The sequence below is a fragment of the Chelonia mydas genome, chromosome 23 (genome assembly GCF_015237465.2).
Source record: "Chelonia mydas isolate rCheMyd1 chromosome 23, rCheMyd1.pri.v2, whole genome shotgun sequence".
NCBI lineage: Eukaryota > Metazoa > Chordata > Testudines > Cheloniidae > Chelonia > Chelonia mydas.
The window spans coordinates 1,968,899-1,987,796 of record NC_051263.2 but is presented as its reverse complement, the minus strand read 5'-3'; the positions used below and the strand labels follow the sequence as shown (position 1 = coordinate 1,987,796).

At 56.5% G+C, this 18,898-nt stretch overlaps 1 protein-coding gene across 2 annotated transcripts in view; it reads left to right on the top strand.

Annotated features, from left to right (window-relative positions):
- Window positions 1–2,822: 2,822 nt before the first annotated feature.
- Window positions 2,823–18,898, top strand: part of CRX (cone-rod homeobox) — a 36,247-nt gene continuing 20,171 nt past the window's right edge. The window contains exons 1-2 of one of the 2 annotated variants that reach the window (XM_037884502.2): window positions 2,823–4,196; window positions 6,487–6,586. The gene's annotated coding sequence lies outside the window, so the exon portion shown is untranslated. Of the gene's footprint in view, window positions 4,197–6,486; window positions 6,587–7,669; window positions 8,708–18,898 lie in introns of those variants that run through there. The other variant, XM_043534269.1, reaches the window with a different exon arrangement.

The following is an 18,898-nucleotide window of genomic DNA, read 5'->3' as shown; positions in this document are numbered from 1 at the left end:
GATCTCGCTCTGGGCTCTGGGCGGCGCCCGGCCCAACGGGGCCCTGATCTCGCTCTGGGCTCTGGGCGGCGCCCGGCCCAACGGGGCCCTGATCTCGCTCTGGGCGGCGCCCGGCCCGACGGGGCCCTGATCTCGCTCTGGGCTCTGGGCGGCGCCCGGCCCGACGGGGCCCTGATCTCGCTCTGGGCTCTGGGCGGCGCCCGGCGCGACGGGGCCCTGATCTCGCTCGGGGTCTGGGCGGCGCCCGGCCCGACGGGGCCCTGATCTCGCTCTGGGCTCTGGGCGGCGCCCGGCCCGACGGGGCCCTGATCTCGCTCTGGGCGGCGCCCGGCCCGACGGGGCCCTGATCTCGCTCTGGGCTCTGGGCGGCGCCCGGCCCGACGGGGCCCTGATCTCGCTCTGGGCGGCGCCCGGCCCGACGGGGCCCTGATCTCGCTCTGGGCTCTGGGCGGCGCCCGGCCCGACGGGGCCCTGATCTCGCTCTGGGCTCTGGGCGGCGCCCGGCGCGACGGGGCCCTGATCTCGCTCGGGGTCTGGGCGGCGCCCGGCCCGACGGGGCCCTGATCTCGCTCTGGGCTCTGGGCGGCACCCAGCCCGACGGGGCCCTGATCTCGCTCTGGGCTCTGGGCGGCGCCCGGCCCGACGGGGCCCTGATCTCACTCGGGGTCTGGGCGGCGCCCGGCCCGACGGGGCCCTGATCTCGCTCTGGGCTCTGGGCGGCGCCCGGCCCGACGGGGCCCTGATCTCGGTTCGGGCCCCTAGTTGCTGCTGTATTAATGATACACTGGGTAGCAGCCCTGCTGGCTCGCCCTGGCCTGGCAAATCCTTCGTTCTCTTGAAGCAGGTGGGACTAAAGGAGCCGAATGTCTGTGCTGTAGCAAAGAGGAGGCTCAGGAGGCGACTAATAAGGAATAATGCCCAGAATCACTGTGGAAATGGCATAGGGATCCTGCCTCTCGGGGCTGCCACTCTGCCATGGCACTCTGTCATCGCAGCGTTGTAATGCTGCAAGGCTGCATGGGAAGGGAGGGTTTACGGAAAAGCTGCCAGGCCGGGGGTCCCTCTGGCTCAGTCCCCATGAGCGTCCAGTGCTCATTCCACCTCCCATCTTCAGGACCTGATCCCCTCCCGATCCAGAACTCCACAGCGCCCCCACAACGGGGGCCTGATTCTGAGGCAACCCTGAGTTCGGGTGGAACCAGAGCCAATTAGCAGGGGCCTTGTGCGACTCTCTTCACTGCAGATATTATGGAAGGGCTTCAAGCCGCACCTGCGCTCATTCGCAGTGTCAGGCAGGCATGCCCCAGCCTCTGCATTTGCACCATGGGATCTTGGCAAATCTGGCCTTTTCTGTCTTTCTAAGCTCCTGCAGCGGTGAGTCCCCCCAGGGGAGTGTTTCCTCGAAGGGCATGGGGTGGGGATCTAAAGGTGACATGGAGCATTAGGATGGCGGCCAACTCGGACGCCTGGGTCCATTGGGAGAAGGCTAGGGGGGCAGGACACAGACACCCGTGTGTGTGTGTGTGTGTATAACTCCAGTGCATGTGGGCTTCCATCACACTGAAAGGATTAAGGCTCACCAGCTCCAAATCCCTGCGTCTAAGAAACAAACTAATCATCAAGATTTCAGCACTCTCCACCCAGCTGCTCCCCGGAGGCTCGGGGACAGCCTCGGCCCAGGGGTGGGCAGTGGGTGAGGGGAGTTGGAGGCGGGCGAAGACAGCCACGGTAATATTTCCCGAGCAGAGAGATGGTGGTGGAGCAGAATTTGGACTTCGGCACCTTTTTCTGCTCCGTCACCCCCACCCTCGCCGCCCGCGGCAGAGAGCAGGATGGATGCGTCTGCTCTGCGTACGTGAGGGCCGCTCTGTCTAGCCGCCGATCGGGCTCAGGGTGTTGGCTGGATAGATGGTGGGGGCTGATCCTGCCCTCCTGGGTTGCTCCCATGTTTCGATTCAGTGAGGCCCGAGCCTGTCACGGCCAGTGACCCCTAATGGCGGCGTCTCCCCGGCCCCGCTGGGAATGACCAGGAGGGACCGGCCTCCTCCTGGAAGGTGCAGCTCATTGCCCAGAGCATTAGCAGCCGCTTGGGATTCCTGCGGGGATTTGCCAGCTTGGCTCACAAGGCCTGCTTTGTGCGCTGCACTCACGTTGAAACACTCTCCCGGCTGACACACCGGCCCTGGGGTCCCCTGCCAGGGCAGCCCCCCTGCACCCAGCGGCAGGATCATGACACTAAAAACCAGACATAGATCGAAGCTGGGAAGTTCAGAGTCCCCCAGGGCTCAGGGTGGGGAGGGATTGGGGGCGGGGGGCAGGAGGAGGATTAAATTTGGGGGGGTGCCAGCTCACAGCAGCCTCCCGGAACCAGAATCATCTCCCTGGCCCTACGGGGTTGTTCCCACTTCCCTAGCAGCGCCCTCTGTCTAGGAACGTAGGAACTACCAGAGTGGATCAGACCCACAGGGCCATCTAGCCCGGTACCCCATCTCCCGCACTGCCCAGCTGCACTCGGCTGTGAGAAGAGAAACTGCCCCAAGGGACGGTTGCCTCTTGACCCTGATGGAGGTTTATGGGCCCCCCACTTGGTTCCCATTGCCCGGATTGTTCATGCCGTGCTGGCTTCTTCAGGTGGAGCTGGAGTCATCTGAGCCAGCAAACAAAGTACCCAGTGGGGCGCACGAACCCCCATGCTCCAGGGCATAAATCCAGCTTGAGCCATCGGGGGTCAGGAGGGTTCAAGCAGCCGGTGCTGGCCAGAGATGGGATCCTGTTCTGATCCAGCTTTGCAATTGTGGGGCTGCGAAGTAACGGAGCGTGTGAAGCGACGGAAGCTCACTCCTCCGCAGTGTGTGTGTGTGGGGGGGGGGGCGGGTTGTGCTGCTCAACACCCCCCTCGTGGTTTGATTTGGGGCGGGTGTTTGGGAGATGGAGCAGTTTGATCCATCAGTCCGGTGCCCCACCTCCTCTACATCCTGATGGCTCCATTCTCCAAGAGCCCGGCGAACCTGTGGCAGCTCAGCCGCCAACTCCAAGGGGTTGCGGGGGGTCCCCACTGAGGTTTTCCCCTTGTGAGAGGCCCACCCCCTTTATGGTCCCTGTCCTGCCTATCCCCCAGGCCCCACAGTCGCCCTCCGGCCCCGGAAGCAGCGAGGGGGGCTCCCCACCGCAGGCAGACAGGTACCATCCTTCCCCAGCGCGTGCAGGCCTGGCCTCAGATGCAGACAGCTGTCCCAGGGCGGATTAGCCTCCCTCACGCTTGATCCCCTGCTGGAGTGGAAATTTCGTTTCCTTTGTTCAGTTCTTTTCCAAATCTCCCAGTCATGCCCAGCGGGCGGGGGAGCATAGTACAGGGGCATCACCAGATCCCTAAGGGCCCGGGAGAACCCCGTTCTCCAGGAGGGCGGTGCAGTCTTGTGGATAAAGCCCAGGACCTAGGATGCCTGGGTCCTATTCCCAGCCCCCTTCCCATTTCTCTGCCTCGGTTTCCCCTCACACCCTTCGTCTGCTTAGCCTTCGTTTGTGCAGCGCCTGGCACAACAGGGCCCTGCTCTGTGGCTGGGGCCTGTGATGGAGTTCCTACCCTACACAGGTGGGGAAAGGGTGAATGTGGGCCAATTAAAACACCTGGCTGCACCCGGAGGCTGATCAGCGATGACGTCCAGCCAGAAAGACAGGAAGTCCAGAGCAGAAGGGAAAAATTCTGCAGTCCCTGCTCTTGGCAGTAAAGTGGGGAGCCCCGGGGGAAGAGGAAAGCTTCAGGGGGATGAAGAGGAAGGTACAGGACTGGAGCAAGCTACTGTGGGACCCGGGGGAGCAGGCCGGAGAGGAGAAGCAATGGGGGACCAGGCCTGGAGAAAGGCCAGTGATGGGAAGTGGTCTGATGGATCGGACTTTGTCTGCTCACGTGAGGGTCTCTGGGCTAGAGGTGGGCGTGAAGCCCCCGAAGCAAGGGGATAAGGATGACTTAAAAGCCCGGAAGGGAAGGGTGTGAGGCCCACAGGGCTGGGCGTTTGGGGCCAAGGATCTGATGTAAGGGTCCTGGATTGTCTGAGAGACTTGCTGTTACCCCTGGAAGGAGTGGAACTAAAACGTGACCCGGCCGAGGCATGAAGGACCAACCTGGGACCGAGCGACCGTCTGCGGGGGGCGCGAGGGAGGAAAGAACGGCTATGCCATGCCCTGCCGCGCCTTTGGTGAGTCCTCCTTTCTATGGGGTCCCTGCAGCCTACCACAGTATAAGCAGTGCTCCATATTCTCTCACGGGGGTTGCAAAACTGGTCAGTCAGTGACGATCCACCCTCCAACCTGGCTCCCTTCAGCTCTCTGTGCCTCAGTTTCCCCAAGTGGGGAACTACTCTGAAGTAACCTGTGCTTTGAGATCTGCTATTGGAAAATGCTGTGCAAGGTTTCAACTAGCGTAAATGGTGCATTTCTCTTGTCACTTGTGGTCTTTAAATCCTGAGTTGAGGGTTTCAGTAACTCAGCCAGAGGTGAGGGGTCTGTTACAGGAGTGGGCGCGAGGCTCTGGGGCCTGGGATGTGCGGGGTGGATTGGCTGTTATTTCGGGAGAGGGTCGGTATATCAAGACTGGGTGTCTTTCTAAAGGAAACACAACAAGACTGGAGTGTCCCACCCCAGCTTACACCTCCTGTTGTTAGTCCCAGAAGGCAGAGCAGAGAATGGAACGCAGCCCCCCTGGCTCTAATCACCAAGACACACTCCCCTCCCAGACCGGGGCACAGAACCCAGGAGTCCTGCCTCCCAGTGACTAGGCTAGACTCCTGTCTGCTCACCAGCCCCTCACCCGAATGAACTCCGTCTCAGCCAAAAAAGTGCAAAGAACAAACCCCAGCCCCGGAGCGAAGTGGCTGGTTAGAGAAGGCCCCTGCCCAGCTCCTGGCTGGCTTCGTGCTGGGTCTGTGCAGCGGCTTGCGCGGCGGGAGCCTGGTCCAGGAGTGGGGGGCTCCAGCTGCTCCCCAGATCTGGCTCCAGCCCTGGCTCAGGGGCCAAGACACTTCCCACTTCTCTGAAGGAAAACAATTCCTGTAGCTTCCCTCCCCCTCCCGCCCTTGTTCCTACCTCCCAGCTTCCACCCCTGCTCCCTGTAATCACGGTCCCGGCTCTCACAGCATCGGGGGAGCAGGGCCTGCAATGCTGGCATGCTGCGTAGATGGGGCACTACTTAATTCGACAGCCTCTCCAGGCCATGGGGCAAATTAGGGGCCTGCCCCCATGCCTCTTCTTGCTGGTTCTCTCCTTCTGTCCACTAGAGGGCGGTAGACACAGCACTACTCCCCCTCATATTTGATGTGGTTGTGGGGTGTTGTTGAGTGCCACAAAATCGGCCTTTGGCTTGGAAGGGATCTAGAGGGCGTCACAGCCCAGGGAGTGAAATGCACGCCGGTTTTGCATGCCTATGTACGAGTGTCTGCGTCGGTGCAACCATTGGCAGGACTTGCGTGTCCAGAATGATGCATGTCAGTTTGGTCACGCAAAGACAAGCACCTGCACAACCTTTCACACACGCTAGATCACGCAGTCATTTGCACACACATCCAATCACACGTGCAGACACAAGCACAAAGCACAAGCGGAATTGTGCCCTCACAGCTGGTCCCACAGCGGCAGTCCTTGGACGCGCCCAGAGCTATGCGTGTCTCAGAAACCGAAATTCTCCTGAGAACATAATAAGAGTGTTAAAAGCAGGGTAGACGGCTGGTTGCGGCTTTGGGGGCCTTTGTCCCATTCACAAGGGTACTGGCGTTCTGAAATATCAGCTTAGTTGTCGATCCAAGCGGGAATTTTCTGATAAAAGTTTTGGTTTTGGTTTTTTTGGTCGGGAAATAAAACCGCTTTGGAATGGTCAAAACAGGCCAGGTTGATGTTTTTGGAACAAAATATCAATCAAAATGACTTTTCTTTAGGGAACTGGAGTTCTTTTATACTAAACAGTTTTTTTAAAAATTAAAGGTTGTAATTGAAATGAAATGTCTCAGTTGAATTTTTTCCCCCTGGATTATCGGTTTGTGAAAATTTTTTAGAGTTTTTGTTTTTCCTAGTTCTGTGTGGGACAAAATCCCCCAAATCTTGCAAGACAGAAAACCAGCGTCCAACCCGCTCTGACTTATTGCAGTGGTCTGGCTTGGTGAATTTGATGTTTCCCTCTAGCACTGGATAAAGGAGCTACTCCAGATTCTAGAGCAGACACAGAAAAGCTTAGTGCGTTTGGACACCGGGCTGGGTTCTCCTCCCAGTACCCCAGGGTCTGAGTGATGCAAGCTGGTTTGTCCTTCCATGGGGGAGAACGTTGCAAATTTCCAAAGTCACTGGTCAAGGCCTCCCAAAAATCTCAAGGTTGGTGTCAAAACCGTGAGATTTTTTTTAATGGCACCTTTGGGTTTGTTCTTTGCGATTCTGGTTCCCTGCTTTTTCTCCGCAGTCACACAGGCGAGACCCATTTTTATTTATTTTATTTGTTAACAGACGCAGAGATTCCCAGATGGTCCCATGATTCCAGGAACTGGGGCTTGGAGAAAAAGAAGCCTCTCTCACTTACCCCAGCTGCCCCGGGACAGTGCCTCAGGTACGTCCGTGCTCCAGTATTGTGCTCAGGAACACCCTGACTTCCATCACGGCAGCTCAGAGAGCAGGGAAGGGCATGTGGGACTGAGTGGGGGGGCTTGGGGCTGCAGGCACCGGGGATGTCACTGTGACCCACTGCCACACCTTTGCTCCCCCGGGGCGATTCAGATCTCACTGCCCGCGGCAATTCACATGAAAGCTGGGGATGAACGATGGATGGTGCAAATATCTTCCCAAGATGAGGCGAATCCTCAATCTCTTTACTTTACTTCCACTTTTTCATGTTCTCTGTCTGTATAAATATCTTCTTACTACATGTTCCATTCCATGCATCTGATGAAGTGAGCTGTAGCTCACGAAAGCTTATGCTCAAATAAATTAGTTAGTCTCTAAGGTGCCACAAGTACTCCTGTTCTTTTTGCTGATACAGACTAACATAGCTGCTACTCTGAAACCTGTCTGTAGGAAACATCGCACAGCCTTCCTCTCTGAGAGCGCCTTTCCACCATCAGCGGCGCTCACGATCCCAACACCATGCCCCTCCCACGCTCCCCTTCCCCCCCAATAGCCCCTACCCCACGCTGAGTTCTAACCCCTAAAGGGAGACGAGCCAGAGCCCCTGCTAGGGACTTTGCTATTGCCATTTATTGTACACGGAAGATGCCCAGATCCTACGGTGATGGGCAGCCACATAAAGGTAGGGAATGATCCAGTGGATCGCCGTAGCAACTGAGCCAAGGATACATGAGTATCCAGAGGGGAAACTGAGGCCCAGAGAGAGATGTAGTGACTGGCACAGGGAAATGAGCAGAGATCTCCAGCATCCTACTCCAGTGCTTCGGCCTCTTGTCGACTGTTCTGCTGGGGCCCAGTGGGAGGTCTCTTGAAGAGGGAAAAATGTGTTTCTCTTAAAAAATGTCAATTTCATCTGCTGTCGGAGGTGGCGGGGGGGAGGCTGCCATAAACCCCACCCCCGGCCAGGCTCTAAACACCAACGTTGTCCCGCCTGTCTCCATCCGACGCTTCCAGCCATGACACGACCCGAGCGAGTCCTAACCATCCCCAGCTGGGCGGCGAGCACAGGGTGGAACCAGCGCTTGTAGGAACATGCCGGCGGCTCGGTTTGTAAAAAAAAAAAGCAGATGGGGAATAAAATGGAGACCAAGGGTCGGACCGGGATGCTTGCCTAAGAGCGGCTGCGGGGAAAACGGGTCGGCGGCGGGTGTTAGCGTCCCATCGCTGCTCACGGTTGGTAGCTCGTCTTACTGAGGCAGATTTGGGGTGTGTGCGTGGGGGCTGACTCTCCAGGATTGGGGCACGAGTCTAGGGTGGCAATGACCCCCCAGATGTGATGAGAGATCGTTAATAACGGGGTCTCTCCCAAATTGTTGCCAAAGCAGCACCAGAGCCGTCTGCAGATGCAAACGCAGATTAGCAATGAGGTGCGGTTGTTTAGTTTGTTTTGCTTTGGTTTTGGAGTGGGCGTAACCATCGGAAGACGGGACCAAGGGACGGGGTGGCTTGGCCATCATTTCTGGGGGCTGTAAATCAAGACTGGGTGCCTTTCTAAAGGAAACACAATGGTCCCTTTTGGATTTAAACCTTCTGCATGGATGCAAGGTGCCAGGACTTAGCCAACCCTCCGAGTGGGTTGGAGGGGAGGGCCGGGCTGGAGGATAACAGAGTTTCATCCAAATGGTTTTTCCATGAAAAATGCCAAAAGGTTTGGGGAAAAACACGTCAATTTTGAAATTTCATTTTGAAACTTCCCCTCCTCCCTTTCCCGAAAGGCAGCGGTTGGGTTGGGCCAGAACACCCAGCGCTGAGACTTTCGGCGCAGGACGGTTTGATGCAGAGATTCACTGGTTTTGTATTTAAAAAATAGAAGGTCAAAATCTGAACAAAACGTTTTTGTTCAACCTGAAACGCTTTGGGTTTTTTCCCACCCTCCGAATTTGTTTCATGGGACATTTCTAAGTGGTGTTTGTTTGTTTGTTGCTTGTTTTTCCTTCTGTTTCGGAATAGGAAAAGGTTTGCAGTGGCAGAATTTGACACGAAACAGAGTCTGTGTTTTCGCCCACGGCTCTGATGGCCGAGCGGATCCCCTTGCCCCAGGAGGCAGGTAACCAAAGCGAAACGGGCCAGAGGCTTATCCCAGCCAGTCTCTCTGCCATGGGTTAATATCATCCGGCTGTGAATGGAGTTGGTGGGGGTAGGGTGACCAGACAGCAAATGTGACAAATCAGGACAGGGGGTGGGGGATAATAGGAGCCTATATAAGAAAAAGACCCAAAAATCGGGACTGTCCCTATAAAATCGGGACATCTGGTCACCCTAGGCAGGGGAAAGGCACCTTAGCGAGGGGTGCTGCGAGGAGCAGGCAAAACTGACGCAGCCCCATGCCCCAACGTCCCCCAGAATGCATGGAAAAGGGGAAGGAACTGACTCCTGGGACTTTAACCCCTGGCTGGGGGCCACCCTCCCAGCGCCAGGGGAGGGCGCTGCAGGATTGGGCCCTGGGGCCGTACATGGGATGGGGCTGCTAAGATCTGTTTGCATTCGGTGATTCACCTTGGAGGCGGGGCTGGGCTGCACCCCTGACCCCGCCCTGAGCCCCCAGGGCAAAGGAGGGTGATTCCAACCTGCTCAGGAGAGGGTGGCAGGGAAAACCCACCACCGCCCACCCCGCCCTGTTGCTGCAGGGGTTGGCAGGCATGCGGCGTGGACAGGAGATGAGTTAAAGCAGCAATAAGATTAATCGTGGCTTTTACCGGAGTCTCGCTGGGAGACAAAGGAACAAAGCACCCTCCCGTCCCGTCCCGTGAAGCAGCAGCCCAGCCCAGCTGTAAAAGCAGCAGTTCCAGGAAGGGAGCTGGCCCAGGCGCCCAACCCTGCGCCCCACAGCCAGGGTTTGGGGGGTGGGGGGGTGGCTCCTGGGCTGGCACCCAGCCCGGGAGAGCCCTGGGGTCATTTCAGCACTTGGATGTCTGCCTTGTGCTGGATGCCGCCGTGACAGCTCATCATAGTCATGCGGAGCTCTCGCCAGCGGGAGATCTCAAAGGGCTGCACGATGGCGTGCTCATTCTCCCCATTTCACAGATGGGGAAACTGAGGCACGGAGGGGCAAGTGACTTGCCCAAGGTTACCCAAAAGCAGAGCCGGGAATAGAGCTCAGGGGTCCTGAGGCCCAAGCTGGTACATTAGCCACTAGGCAACACTGTCTGTAACAGGGGGTTAGTTTAGGGATAAAGGGCTGGATGGATAAGGAAGGCGCTGAGCTGGGCCTCAGGAAATCTAGGCTCCCTAAATGAGTCACGTCATTGTGCCATGCCTCAGTTTCCCCATTGTGTGTGAGCTGAAAGGCCCCATTCAAACAGGCTTTTGGGACGGCGGGGAGGCGGGTTTCTCTGCTTAATAACTAAAAAGACTTGAAAAGCCAAGTTCACTGTAGGTTTTTAGCTCTGTCCAACGTGTTATTGTTACCGACCGAGAGCAGGTTCCCCATCGTGCCGGACGCCACACGGACAGTGGAAGAAGACCAGGAGGGCGGGGGGACGTAACCCAGCTTCGTTCTGCAGGGAGCTCTGTCCTGGGTGCTGGCTGGTCCACACATGAGCCTTCTGCAGCCTTGGCTATCAGGGTCTTGGCTTTTAGTTCAGGCCGGAGAGAGTTGTGTTTTAAGATCCAGAGAGTCCATGTTTGATCTTCCCTGCCCACTGCCAAAGGGGGTCAGGGTCTCCGAGAGACCCACTCGGCTCCCCTCCCACAGCCAGGAACAACCCAGAAATCTTGATGCCCTGCTGTAACTGCTAGACCCCACTCCCCTCCCAGAGTTGTGGAGAGAATCCTGGCTCCCAGGGAAGCACAAGGAGACACTAATGCTCAGGTCCTGCAGGTGCCTCCTTGAGGAAGCCGCCTGCTTGGTGACAGCTGCTGGGCCAGTGGCTAGCACCAGTGCTTCCCTGTGCAGCCATGGCACAGCTGGCCCCAGGCCATTGTGTTCCCCCCCACCACCTAATTAGGGAAGCCATCAGCAGGCCCATTGTGTGGGGATGAGGGTCATTGATAAGGAAACTCTGCCCATTGTCTGCTAATGAACCACTCTAATGAAATCAACACCCCCTCCCCACAGGGATAATTACCCCGCCCCAGCCACTGTCTGCTTCCCTGCCTGCCCCACACAGCCCGCCCCCCAGGGGTTATTGTGTTGCAGAATCTAACCTCCGCTCCCTTCTGTGTCTGTTGATAATAGGGGGCTTCTAGGCCAAGGGTCTTTCCTCCTGTGCTTTACAGAGGGTGTGGGCATTGCCTGCCTGAGATGCAGCGACCTCTGGGGTGGGGCTATTTCAATGCATTCTAACGGCGACATTGCTAGTAAATCTCTTTCCTGTTCTGTGCCTCAGTTTCCCCATCTGTAGGGTACTGACCTGCCTTTGCGAAGTGCTTTGAGATCTAGGGCTAGGGAGGGTCTAGGCTTGGCTGTATGGAGTCCACCCAGTCCACAGCCTAGACCCAGCAGACCCCCCACCTCCCGGGGACTGCCAGATTAGCAAATCTGAGGGGAAAGGCATGGACATGGCTGGACAAACCCCCCTATGTCCCTCCAGGCTAATGACGGGGGTGGGCAAACACGTGCCAGGCTGAATGATTTGCTGGCTGCATGGCCTTCCTCTGCCTTGGGCCTATGCTTGGGAGCAGGCGAAGCCTGGAGGCTAGGGTGATGGGCCCTCTGGAAGCATCCGCCAGGGCTAGGTCATGAGAGCAGCAGATGCATGGAGGGGGGTGGGGATGGGGTAGCAAGTCTGATGGGGGGAATTTGTATAATGGGTGTGTGGGTGTGTGCACAGTGTAGGTGGGTTGGTGTGTGTATGTGGTGTGTGCAAATCGTGTGTAGTGTCTGTGTGTACGGTGAGTGGTTTGTGCACATGGTCTGTACAGTGTGTGCGCACGATGGGTGGTGTGGGTGTACAGTGCGTGTGTGTGTACTGTGTGTGTGTGTGCATGCAGTGAGGTAGTGTGCGTTGTGTACTGGGGGTGCCTAGGGGGCTGTGTGCATGGTGAGGTGTGTGTTGTGTACAGAAGGTGTGTAGGGGGCTGTGTGTGTGGTAAGGTGTGTGTGTGTGTACAGTGTGTGTGTGTGGTGATGTCAGGTGTGTGTGCACGTGTGGCGAGGTGTGTGTGTACAGCATGAATGCGTGTAGTGAGGTGGTGTGTGTGTGTGTGTGTGGTGTACAGAGGGGGCTGTGTGAGCGATGAGGTGGTGTGTGCGGTGAGGTGGTGTGTGTGTTGTGTACAGAGGGTACGTAGGGGGCTGTGGTGTCAGCTGTGCAGGTATTCGGGGTGCGTGCTCGTCCTCCCCGCCCCAGTTCCCGTGCGGGGGGCCTGGCCTGGCCATTAGGGGCCTCGTCGCCCCAGGAGCGCAGGGGACACACACACAGCAGCGCGTGTCGTTAGTGAGCGGGTTTGCATAAGGCCCAGCGTCATGTGAGGGCCCCCCCCGTGCCCTCCCACCTGACATAACCCAGAGATTTACAGACTCCCCCCGCCCCAACCTGGGAAGCTTTATTATATTATTATTGTTAAATCGCCTCCTTTGTTCTCTGTCCCCTTCCCGGGGGCTGACCACATGATGGGCACATGGCCTGGCGGGGCGAAGCTTTTCCAGGATTAGTGCATTCCCGGAGCCAGGGGCTGCCCCCTGCCCTGCCGGCAACGCCCCACGGGGCTGGGGGAACGAGCCTTCGGCTCGGCTTCCCTGCTTTGTCTTGGGCCTGGTATCACAGACGGGCCCTCTTCCGTGGGCATCAGCCCCAGCCTGCCATGGAGCTGAGCTCCCCCCTCAGCCCTCCCAGTCCTGGGGCAGCCCGTTCCTGTCTGGGGGCCTTGTGTGCCCTATGAAGCCTGGGCTGGGGGCGGGGAAAGTGTTAATTGGCCCTGGGCGGGGAGTGTGGAATTAGCCCCCTGAGTGTTGATTCGAGTTAATTAGCAGGGGGGAGCCGGGTGACAATAGCAGCTTGTTTGGAGAGGCCACCCTGGAGCAGGGAGCCCATTAAGGGGGACAGGGAGGGAGGTGGGGAGCCTGGGGCGTAATTGGAGCTTGCTGATGATCGGCCAGGTGGGGGGAGGTTTTGCTTAGTCCAGATTCAAAGCTCAGAGCTAGGGGTGGACTTCCAGTTATTGTTTATTAGGTGGTTTGTGGTAGTTCGTACACGTCCCAGTCAGGGGCTGGGGTCCCATGGTGCTAGGCACTGTACATTTTTATTGCTATTAGATGTATTATGGTAGCACCTAGGGGCAACAGGCAGGGACCAGGGCCCCATTGTGGTAGAGGCTATACATTATTAGGTATATTACGGTAGCGCCTACAAGCCCCAGTCAGGGGCTCCATGGCGCTAGGTACTGTGCATTATTAGGTGTATTACGGTAGTGCCTACACGCCCCAGTCAGGGGCCGGGGCCCCTCGGCGCTAGGCACTGTGCATTATCAGATGTATTACGGTAGTGTCTACACACCCCAGTCCTGGGCAGGGGCCCCTCGATGCTAGGCACTGTGCATTATCAGGTGTATTACGGTAGCGTCTACACAACCCAGTCCTGGGCTGGGGCCCCTCGGCGCTAGGCACTGTGCATTATTAGGTGTATTACGGTAGTGTCTACACACCCCAGTCCTGGGCAGGGGCCCCTCGGTGCTAGGCGCTGGGCATTATCAGGTGTATTACGGTAGTGTCTACACACCCCAGTCCTGGGCAGGGGCCCCTCGATGCTAGGCGCTGGGCATTATCAGGTGTATTACGGTACCGTCTACCCTCCCCAGTCAGGGGCCGGGGCCCCTCGGTGCTAGGCACTGTGCATTATCAGGTGTATTACGGTAGTGTCTACACACCCCAGTCCTGGGCAGGGGCCCCTCGACACTAGGCGCTGGGCATTATCAGGTGTATTACAGTACTGTCTACCCTCCCCAGTCAGGGGCCGGGGCCCCTCGGCGCTAGGGGCTGTGCATTATCGGGTGTATTATTGACAGACCCCTGTGCTGGTGGCACCATGACCCTGTCCAACGCCCACTCGTTTGTCTCGCTGTGCTTAACGATCTCAGCCCACCATGCCGGACGGCACAAAGAGACTGCAAGCAAGGGGCTGTGGCGCTAATCTGGCAACTTGGGAGACCTGGTTCTGATTCCCTGCTGTGCCACTGACTGCCTGTTGGACCATGGGCAAGTCAGTTAGTCGCTCCGTGCCTCAGTTCCCCCATCTGCACCAGGGGGATCACAGCCGTGCCCTGCCTATCCCTGAGGATCAATACATTTGCAGACTGAGAGGTGCTCGGACACTGCAGTAATGGGGCCATGGAGAGCTGCCAGGGCTAAGCCTCCCAATCAAAGGATTCAGAGTAGCAGCCGTGTTAGTCTGTATCCACAAAAAGAAAAGGAGGACTTGTGGCACCTTAGAGACTAACCAATTTATCTGAGCATAAGCTTTCGTGAGCTACAGCTCACTTCATCGGATGCTCAATATATTTATGCTCAAATAAATTTGTTAGTCTCTAAAGTGCCACAAGTACTCCTTCTCTTTTTGCCAGTCAAAGGAGCTTTTCTTAAAGCCTCAGCACCTGGAGTCATGTGAATCTTAACTTCTAGTTAAAAAAATACATTACTACTCTCATGGTCACAGAGAGAACCTTAAAGGCTCCAGACCCATGCAGCAAATAAAAATAACCCTAAAATGTATCTCGTGATTTGGAGCCAAATTTCATGGTTTTTATGCCAAATCTCAGAGGTTTTACACCAATCTTGTGATTTTTTGGGCGGGACCCAATCTCATAATTTTAGCAGGACCCGACTCCTGCTTTGCTAGTGTTGCTAACACACTCTGGTTCCCAACAGGCCAAACCTGGGCCTAGCTCCCAGCCTGCTCTGTGTAAGACTAGATACTTCCCAAGGATGCTTAGTAGGGAAAACACAACCAACACAGGCTAGTTCCAGGTGGTATCTTTAAGACCTGAACCAGGGCCCTGCCCTGTGCCAGGCGGCGTTTTAAACATCCGGGTTCGGTCAGTTTCCCCTGTTTTCTTTTCAATTTCCCCTAAGCCAGTTGGACAAATTAAATTGTAAGTGTCTAATTGCAGAGGGTCGCTCCATGCGTTGTGCCTTTGCTGGGAGGGATTGGCAGGGGGATTAAGGACGCTGGCAATCCATTTTCATCAGCGTTTAATACCTTTGGACGTGCTGTTTTAGGGACTGGCTTGCCAGTCACCACTGCCACTCTGCTCAGTAATTGCAATTTCTGTTTGGGGTCAAAACTACCATAATGTCAGGTTGAAGCGTCCCCCACCCCCACTCCGGATTTATTCTGCGGCGGAGCCGTGTCGCTGCGTTTCTTCGCTATAGGGTCTTCGGTCTCCGGGGGTACGTTTTGCGGGGAAGAAAAGAGGCAGATCTCTAGGACTAACTTCACTGCCTGGGGCAAAGGGTGAAGATATGGGGACAAATCTCATAGCTGGGGGTAGAATTTAAGAAACTCAGTGGGATTATTCGAACCACGCTGGGGTTTGGCCTGGCCGCTGCGGGTAACCAAGCCTCTGCTCCTGCCAAAAGTTCCCACCAAGTCTTTGATGGCCGCAAGCGGCCCTAGTCTGGCCTCATCTGCAAAAGGCAGTGTGGGCAGCAGTGACCCTCCTACCCGTGCCCCCTGCCCTGCCCCCTGCAGCGCAGCGCCCCCTGCTGAGCCCCCCACCCCGCTCCCTGCAGCACCCCCTAGCACTGTACGTGGGGAGCACCGATTCTCTTGGCAAATTCTTCCAGGCCGATTTCCTGTTCCCTTTCCTCCGACACTCCCTTTGCCCGCTTTTAAATGAGACTCTGGGCGACGCCAGATTTGGGCCGGAGGCCCAGGGGCAAGAGACGATGCGTCCTCAAAGCCACTTCAAAGGGGCCTCTTCCCATCCAATGGGGGTTAGCCCAGCCCAGCCGCGTCCACTTGGCGTGCGGCGTATATAACCCGGCCGCTGCTCGGCCCTATGGTACGGCACGTAATCTCCTCCCTGCTTCTATTCCAAGACTGAGGATTTTCAATTAAGAATACTTATGGCCTTCCTCTCCTCTTTCTGCTATTTCCCTAATGAGCAGTGGCTGGTAACAAATTAATAGCCCTGACAGTGTGACCCTAATCCTCCTGTGTATTATAATTAAGAGAGGGAAGGCCTTGCTTCGGTCCAGCCTGCTGTGTGTAATTAATCAACCCGTGGCCCGGGCAAGGCTGGGGATTAACGAAACCCTTTAGTTTAACTTTTCTCTTTCTGGACTCATTACCGTAGCCCCCCATCCCCGACCCAGGGGGAATTATTAAATACAGCCCTGGGCCCGGCCCCGCTTTGCCGGCCCGGCTGCCTTTCTGCGAGGTGGCAAATCCCATTGCTTTGTTTTGGCTTGGCCGGGAATTAATGGTAATTAAAAGTGCATTGTTGTCCCGGCTTCCCGGATTGATGACAATGGAATATTCCTTTCCCCTGGCCTCATTTTAAGTGCATTAGCTAAAGGGGATAGGCGAGCTAGAGTCCAATTAAACAATGGGCTTGGAGATGGCAGGGAGCGAGGAGTTAAAAAGGAGGTGGGTGGTGAGGGCAGGACTCCTGGGTTCTATCCTCAGCTCTGGGAGGGGAGTGGGGTCTACTGGTTAGATCAGGGGGCTGGGAGCCAGGACTCCTGGGTTCTATCCATGGCTCTGGGAGGGGCGTGGGGTCTAGTGGTAGAGTTGGGAGCCAGGACTCTTGGGTTCATGCTGTGGGCAGGGATGAGGCTTCACCTCTTGTGAAAAGGCTTCCATGGGGTGGTATTTGGGAGGCGGGGGGGAGTCATCCCTTCTCTGCCCCCGCACCCTAGATCTGAAGCAGATGGAATGAGCCTTCTAATTACTGATTGCAAACAGAGTATTGGGTGGGGCCATGAACCCCCACAACGAAATGCCCCCAAATTGTCACCCCACACCTTGCCCGGGGCACTGAAGCCCCATGCTGAATCTCAAGCCAAGCGCCTGGAGGGAGGGGAGAGAATCCAGCCTGGGTGTTGACATCATCCCTACAGCTGGAGTCGGGGCCTGGGCAGCACCCAACCCGACTGGGGCCCTGGTCATTTAGAGCCTAGGTTCTATTGTGGGGGTCTGTAGTGATAGATCTAGCCCCAGTTTTCCCTCTGGGGCAGGCTCAGCAGTTATAGGGGTCGCTCCCTGTGGCTGGGCCGTGTGGCGTGACTAGCCAGGGGCCGGGAGAGGGGGGCTGGGGATGAACAGAGATGGGGCAGTGAGCTGCTCCCAGATGAAGAACCCAGCCTCACTGCGGGTCTGGAGCCCTGGGAGCCCCCTGCTTCAAGGAACAGGACATGGGGGGTTCTGAAGAGAGATAGGGGTGCAGAGCTACTGGGGAAGTGCAAGAGAGAAATGACAGCATACGCTCCAATCCAGGGACACACCCTAACCCCATTGACTCCAGCAGAGCATAGCACGTGAGTCTGTTCTGTCCTGAATCGGGTCCCTCCCAAGAAGGATCCTGGCTGGGAACACAAACTCTCAAAGTCCCAAGGCAGCAGGGACAGCGTCCAAAACACAGGTACTGGCCCCAAGCGTAGTTTGTAGGATGATACTATTAATGGAATTACGGTAGCACCAGGGGGTCCCCATTGTGCTGCGCGCTGCATGCCTACACAAAGGGTGGGAGGGGAAACTGAGGCCCAAAGAGTTGCAGTGAGATGCCACAGCAGGTCTGTGGCAAAGAACCCCAGAGTTCTGAGTCCCAGAGTAGTGGCGGGCTGGGAGCCAGGACTCCTGGGTTCTATCCCAGCTCTGAGATGAGAGTGGGGTCTCGTGGTTAGAGCGGGGCAGTTGGGAGCCAGGACTCCTGTGTTCCATGCCCAGCTCTGGGAGGGGAGTGAGGTCAGGACGCAGGCCAGAGCTGGCTCTAAATGATCCCACGAGGTTGGGGGGAAACTGAGACTTGGGTCCTGATTGCCTGGGAGATTCTCCGGGTGACTGGCTCTGCCACCCAAGCAGCTGCCCCTCTCCCCGTCCATGCCACCCACTGGGCTTGTGGAGAGACCCCCTTTCGTCCCGGGGGATCACGTTTAATTGCGTCTGGCATTTCGGCAGCGGATTAGCTGCTCGCTGCCAGCCGGGTGGACTGTCTTCCCCAAAGTCACCTCGCTTGAGTCCACCTCCGACCCCCTTCCCTGCCACCCGCCCAGGATTAAGGGGTGAAATATAGACAATGACAGCTGACATCACAGCCTCCCTTACTTAAATCTTCCACATGTAGGTGGCCTCTTCCTCTTCTATTCCTTTTCCCCCCCTCTCTTGCTCTCTCTCTCTCTTCCTCCCCCTCCTCAAAGTCTTCGCCTCCTGGAGTCGGCACACCCAGGTGAGTTGCTAGCAAGAGAGATCACTAGTCTTTTTATTGTGTGCGACGGGGAGCTATGATTATTTGCCACTGATCCAGATTTAGGGCAGGGTGGGGGGGTTTAGCGCTCTTGATAAAATTATATCTAATGATTTAAAGTCTTTACATTCGTAATGCCACTCGTCTGGCTTTAGCGCGCTTAATTCAAGTGCCGTTGGACTGGGGAAGGCCTGCACGGGTCCAGTTCTTCCTCCAAATGTTTTGAGGTGGTTCTTTTTTTGGAAGGGCGCAGATGATGGGAATTTATTGGTAGATGCTGGTGGCGATGCTGGGTGTGAAACGTACGCTGGCATGTGGAGCGGGGGATCGGTCTGGGTTGGGTCAATTGTTGGGATTGAGTTTTAAAATGGGAAGCGAAGAACTATTGCGTGATGTGACCATCAGACACTTAGTTATTTGCGCTGTCTCAGGAGCTGGTTTTGTGCCACTGGGCGATGGAGAAGGGGCATCTGCCTTATAATTTCAGAGGGGGACTTGACTGGTAATTAGGAAACCAACCATGAATAACATAACGGTTGGCGTTAAAACCACACTGGGCTTGGAGATGAACCGAGCGCGTGTGCTGGGATGCTGGTGTCTTTCCGAGTTCTTTTGGCAAGAACAGGTGACAAAGAGTTCTAGGAATCTGCGCCGCCAGGAGAAATTCAATATTTGTTTCTCCCTCTGGGTGCCGTTCTGAATAGCGAGCGATTTTCATCATTCAAATTGATTGGCTTTGGAACAACAACCCGACAGTAATGTGTAGCATTTCAGACTGGAACAGGAGACTAGATTACCCTGTGTAGACAAAACAGATGTTTCTACCCCGGCGTTCCGACTCGTTGTAAGACAGCACCGTCCGTGTGTCGAATGAGGGACAGGAGCAGGTGTACAA